Below are 6,808 nucleotides of genomic sequence, written 5' to 3' on the forward strand. Positions count from 1 at the left end.
AGCACCGATCATGGCCTGTAGGGGACAGTAGAGGACCATTTATGACGTGACTGAATTTACTTAGAGCCACCATAGGTATTCTTACTATAGAGCCCTGGTTCTCAAACTGTGGGTCACGACCCCTTTGGGGGTAGAACGACCCTTTCACAGGGGTCGCCTAAGAACATCGGAAAACGCATGTATAATTACATATTGATTTTGTGATGAATCACCATGCTTTAATTATGTTCAATTTGTAACAATGAAAATACATCCTGAATATCAGATATTTACATTACGATTCATAACAGTAGCAAAATTACAGTTATGAAGTAGCAACAAAAATAAGTTTATGGTTGGGGGTCACCACAACATAAGGAACTGTATTAAAGGGTCGCGGGATTAGGAAGGTTGAGAACCACTGCTATAGAGTATTTTTTTTTAATAATTAAAAGAATTTTTACAGTTGATGTACAATACTATATTCATCTCAGGCAAACAACATAGTGATTAGAAATTTATACAACGTATGAATTGAATTGATCACCCTGATAAATATAAAGAGTTGTTTGTTTTATTTTAGATTTTTATTTATTTATTTTTAGAGAGAGGAAAGGAGGAAGAGGGAGAGGGAGAGAAACATTGATGTGTGAGAGATACATTGATTGGGTTGCACCTCACACACTCCGACCTGGGGGGCTGGCCCGCAACCCAGGCATGTGCCCTGACTGGGAATTGAACTGGCGGTCCTTTGGTTTGCAGGCCGGTGCTCAATCCACTGAGCCACACCAGCCAGGGCTAAGGAGTATATTTTTTTAATACAAGGAAAAATCAATGGATTAGTTCTCTAGAAATTAATAAAGGATCATTTCCTCATCCAAAGATGAGTGACCTTAAAACATACTGCATTTATTGGATTTACTTTTCCTCAGCATTCTATTAAGAACATTTTCAAATGTTCAGGAACCTGAATAGAACTGTGTACCCAGCCCCTAGATAAGACAATTAACATTTAACAATATGTGCTTTATCACTGTCCACATAGCCATTTTTGGATGTATTTTGATGATAATCAAATGGGATTAAGGGACTATGGATTCAGACACAGCTTCTGCCTCTGATGAGCACACCCTTCTCATTCTGTAACTTAAAGACAAAAGACTTCAACTCTGAAACTCACCTTCATAATTTGAACATTGGAATAATTAGAGGACAGTGTGAGGACTGGATTTGCTAATCAAGTTTTTTTTTGTTTGTTTTTTGGTGTGTGGTTGTGTGTGTGTTTGTGTGTGTGTGTGTGTGTGTGTGTGTGTGTGGTGGATACTGGATTTGTTTATGTGCATTTAGATTAACACACCTTTGGAATGTCTCTTTTCAGATACCCCCTTCTACTGGATTTGCTCTGGGCACAGTAAACCCTCAATAAAAATTCGCTGTTGTTGGTAGGGGACTTTTAGGAAGAACTGCTAGAAGTTAAATTCCTAAGTGCTAGAGAGAATGATATGAACATTTTGTTTTATTTATTTTATTTATTTATTTATTTTAGAGATACTAAGAAAGGAAGGGGAAGAGAGAGAGATTTGTTGTTTCACTTATTTGTGCACTTATTGGTTGATTCTTTTTTAAAGATTACTTTTTTATTTTTAGAGAAAGGGGAGAAAGAGATGGAGAGAGCCCTGGCTGGTGTGGCTCAGTGGATTGAGCCCCAAACTACGAACGGGAAGATTCCCAGTCAGGGCACATGCCTGGGTTGCAGGCCTTGTCCCTGATTGGGGGTGCGTGAGAGGCAGCCCCGATGATTCTCTCGTGCATCTATGTGCAGTGTTGATTATGATCGTGGATGCTGAGATAAATCCGGCAGGCAGGATTATTGGCCAGTAACGGACAGAGGACTGTGGCTCGCTCTGACCATCAGCGGAGAGCAGAGCGGGAAGCCTCATCCTCTTTTTATTAGGATTTCTAAAGCTACCAGAACAGGGGGTGTGACATTCCAGCCAACAACAGGAGAATTTTACAAGTGAAAGAATTCTTACAGTAGCATTAATATGTAAAATACAGCCAGGGTAACTCCTGGTTTAGCCAACACCTGTCAAGGAAGCAAGGCAGACACACTAATCCTCAAGGCCAGCTCCATTTTAAGACTTCATTAACAAGGAGGCAGATGGAGTACACAACAGAACCTGTTTTACCCAGGATTCCACGGCTCAGTGGCCTCGACAGCCTAAAGCTGAAGGTGGAGACAAGAGTTGCCCATCATCTCCTGAGTCATGGGATGCCACCTGGGTGGAGGGGCATGAGAATGCCCCTACCCAGAGATCTGTCTTCCTGCAACATCTATGTTTTGATGTAAGAGAGAATCTAACAGTTGCCTCTAGTATGTGCCCTAACCTGGGACCGAACCCACAACCCAGACTTGTGCCCTGACCTTGAATCAAACCTGCGACCTTTCACTTTTGGGGCCAACGCTTAACCTACTGAGCCAGACCAGTCAGGATTATCGGTTGATTCTTGTATATGCTCTGACTGGGGAGCGAACCTGCAACCCTGGCATGTCAAGATGATGCCAGCATGCCTGCTCTTCCCCTCACGAAGCCCAAACCTCGTCTGCCTCTGGACTCTCCTTATTCATATCCTACATGTGATTGGGCAGCAGGTCCTGCAAGTTTCTACCCTTGTCCTCAAGCGGCAGAGTTCCTATGACACCTCCCTCCTTTGCTCAGAAATGTCAAGGGCCCCCAGATCCCTCAGGGTAGAAGTCCACACCACAGCCTGCAAGGGAAGGCCACATCCTATTGCCTTTCTGAGTTAGTCGTCCACTCCCTTCCCTCTGCCTCATTCAGCTCCACCCACACAGGTCCACTCCCTGGCGCTCAAACTTGCACAATATGGTCCCACCTCAGGGTGTTTAAAAAAAATTTTTTTTAATTGCTTTTAGAGTGAGGGAGAGAGAGAAATATTGATTTGTTGCTCCGTTTATCTATGCATTCATTGACTGATTCTTGTATGTGCCCTTAGTGGGGATGAAACCCACGATCTTTCAGTTGACAGGACGATGCTCTGACCAACTGACTTACCCAGCCTGGGTGGAAAGAACATTTTGGCAAAATGAGAAGCGCTAGCAGAGGATATGAGGTGAAAAGAATGTGGTGCAATCAAGAAACTGAAGTTCTGGCTGGTGTGACTCAGTAAATTCAGCACTGGCCTGCGAAGCAGGACGGGGGTCGCTAGTTTGATTCCCAGTCAGGGTACATGCCTGTGTTGCAGGCCAGATCCCCACTTGGGGCCATGCAAGAGGCAGCCGATGGATGTTTCTCTCACACATCAATGTCTCTCTCCCCCTCATTCTATAAATGAAATCTTAAAAAGAAAAACAAAACTGAAGATGAGCCCTGGCCACAGTGGTTCAGTTGGTTGAAGCGTCGTCCCATAAAACGAAAGGTTGTAGGTTTGATCCCCAGTCTGGGTACATACATACCTAGGTTGCAGGTTTGATCCCTGTTCAGGGCACATACAGAAGGCAACCAATCGAAGTTTCTCTCTCACATCGATGTTTCTCTCTCTGTCCCTTCCTCTCTCTCTCTCTCTAAGAGCAATGAGAAAATGTCCTAGGGTGAGGATAAAAAAAAACAAAAACAACTGAAGATGAGAGGGAGTTAGGGGGATGGGTGAAAAGGTGAAGAGAATTAACAGATACAGATTGGCAGTTACAGGGCTCGCTTCAGCAGCACATATACTAAAATTGAATCAATAAACAGATTAGCATGGCCACTATGCATGGTTGAAATGCAAATGGCAGTTATAAAAGTAGCCACGGGGATGTCAAGCACAGCACAGGGAATGATACTCAATGATACTATAACAGCTATGTATGGTGTCAAATGGGTACTAGAATGATCACTTTGTGGGGTATACAGGTGTCTAATCACATCTTCTTGTATACCTGACACTATTATTGTATGTCAACTGCAATTTGTGTGTGTGTGAGAGAGAAATTCCTGGCAGCCAGTTGGCCAGAAGCTTTGGAAATGTGGAGGGTGTCAGTTAATAATCTTGACTTGGAAGGCATCTACCTTGCTTTCAAGAATGAAGTGGTGAGGAGGGTGAGTGACATTGGACAATCGGCCCACAGACGGTCAGATGCTGGAACTGACGGGACAAACAAAACAGAGACGTGGTCTTTCCTGCACGTAGCCATCGGCAAGTGAAGGTAGATATTTTACCAAAAAATTATGTTTAAGAATGATGTGAAACCATTGCTTGAGTTTGAGCAGGAGCATGACAAGGATCTGTTTTTCAGTTCTGAAGGACTGCCCTGGTGAGTGTTGAGCTGGGGTGTGAACGGAATGGATGACAGTGGAAGTCACGCAGCAACGCCAAGGAGGATGGGGAAATAGGAACACAAAGGAGATTGATCTGATGTATATTTAAGGTGGACTTGGAGTTTGCTGACTGATTCAGAATGGCTGGGACGGTGTCTTTGGCCACAGGCACAAGCCCCTGGGTTGACAGGGACGCCGCCACCGATAGGGAAAAGCTGGGGTGAGAGCAGGTGAAGACGTGGAATGACTATTCCATTTTGACAGGTTGTGGTTGTAAAATAAGCTGAGATGCCCAGCAGGCAGTTGACTGCGTCCAATCCTCAGAAAGGAATCTGGAATGAAAGCGGAACTACCACTCATCAACCTTCCGATGGCGTTTGAATCCAGGGGAATGCAACAGGTCACATCGGCAGGAGAGAGAAGAGGGCTCAGAACCAGTCCCCAAAGCACTGGAGTCCAAAAAGCATCCAGAAAAGGAGAGTTCTGTTCACTGCTCAGTGACTCATCAACGGGCAGATGTGAAAACCAATCCACTGGCGTCAGGTCTGCTTCCTCACTAAACCTCACTATTTCCTCTCCAGGTGGTTTTTTTTTTCTTTCTGTAAACACTTAAAGTTATATGTTTTACTTAATTCTCATCTGAGGACCTGCTTATTGATTATTTTTAGTTTTAGTTTTAGGTGGGGGGAGTGAGAGAAACATCGATGCCACAGATGAACATTGACTGGTTGCCTCTCATACGCACCCCAGTTGGGGTCTAGTATGGGATCCAACTGGGGGTTGAATCTGCAACCCAGGGATGTGCCCTGACTGGAAATCAAACCTGTGACTTTTTGGTTTATGGAATGATGCTCCTACTGAGCCACACTGGCCAGTGCTAAAATTTTGTTTTATTTTCCAAGTTGGGAAAGTAGAATGAAAAGCAGAGTTAACCAAGAAAGCAGAGCAATTCTCTTAGAACAATACGTTATCCTGGAAATAGATTCACAAGTAATGAACTATATCCTTCCACAGTTGACCAAGGCCAGGAATGTGAGGCCCACTTAAAGCAGTAGCAGGAGAACCAGGAGAGGTGGCAGAATATATCGCCCTTGAGGAAACACTGATTCAGGACAGGGAAACAGGAATAATGAATTTGGGAGAAAAATTCATTGGAGCTCAATCCTCCTCCCACTATACAATGACATCAGAGAAGTCATACTTGAGAGAGATCATATAAACCTAACAAGTGTAGAGAACTCTGGGAAGAGCTCAACCCTATTAACTATGAGCAAATTCACTCAGGAGACAAACATTACCAATGTCTTGAGTGGGGGATAATCTGGGAGAAAAACTGCCTTTTGGTACATTTCAGGACTCGTATAGGAGAAAAACCCTACAACCGTATAGGCACAATTTATCCTTTTCTCAGTATGAGAGAACTTAGACTTATAAGAAACTTTAGCCCTGACTGGTGCGGCTCAATTGGTTGAGTGTCATTCTGCAAAGTGAAGGGCTGTCAGTTCCATTCTCGGTTGGAATGCATGCCTGGGTTGCTGGTCAATCCCTAGTTGAGGCATGTGTGAGAGGCAACTGACTGACGTTTCTCTCTCAGACCGATGTTTCTCTCCCTTTCTTTCTCCCTCCTTCCCCTCTCTCTCTAAAAAGGAACGAACAAACAAATTTTTAAAGAAAGAACTTTATATTTGCAGTGAATGCAGGGAACTACTTTCCAGGTGAGGCTACTTCACATCTAAGAATCTGTAAGAGAGAAACCCTACAATGTAACCATGCAGGGAAAGGCCTCAGGCTTTTCTCTCTCCTTACTCAGCATCACGGAATGCACACTGGGGAGAAACCGATGGATGTGGTCATTGCCGGAAGGGCACTTTCCATGTTACATCAGAGAACTCATACTGGGAAAACTTGACACGTGTAGTCGGTGTAGAAGAGCCTTCAGGGGATGTTCTCATGTTACTCAGCACAAGAGGACTCATACTAGAGAACGCTATGAATAGGGTCAATGTCATGGGCTTTCCACGGTGGCATAGTGAAATTAACTGGACATAATATGGCTAATCTGTTGGTTGAAATTCCATGTTATTTGACATCAGAAATAAACCACAGTGGAGGAAGAATCCACACGTTATTTCTAACCCACACACAGGTACCTGAATGTAATAAGACTTTGCACTGTGGCTCCCTGCGATCACTGGTGAGCAGGTACGAGCTGTTGTGCTCTCCCTAGGCCCTTGATTTGCCACAGAAACACAAGTTAATGGGACGTGGAGGTCTGGGCCTGATGGACAATGTTGCATAGAAATGATTGCCCTAGATAACAAAATGTAAATATTACCCCAAACAACAGCATCTCTCTTTTTACATCACCTATGAATCAGAGAACCACTGAATTGGAAATGTCATGCAGAGATCATTCATCTTTGAGTATCATGGGGATCAATCTATATATAACAATACAGGGATCATGGAAGAAAGCTGAAAAGCATACCACCCATTTTGCTCCTGCATAA

The sequence above is a fragment of the Furipterus horrens genome, unplaced genomic scaffold, assembly GCF_987537825.1.
Source record: "Furipterus horrens unplaced genomic scaffold, mFurHor1.1.pri manual_scaffold_13, whole genome shotgun sequence".
Taxonomy (NCBI): Eukaryota; Metazoa; Chordata; class Mammalia; order Chiroptera; family Furipteridae; genus Furipterus; species Furipterus horrens.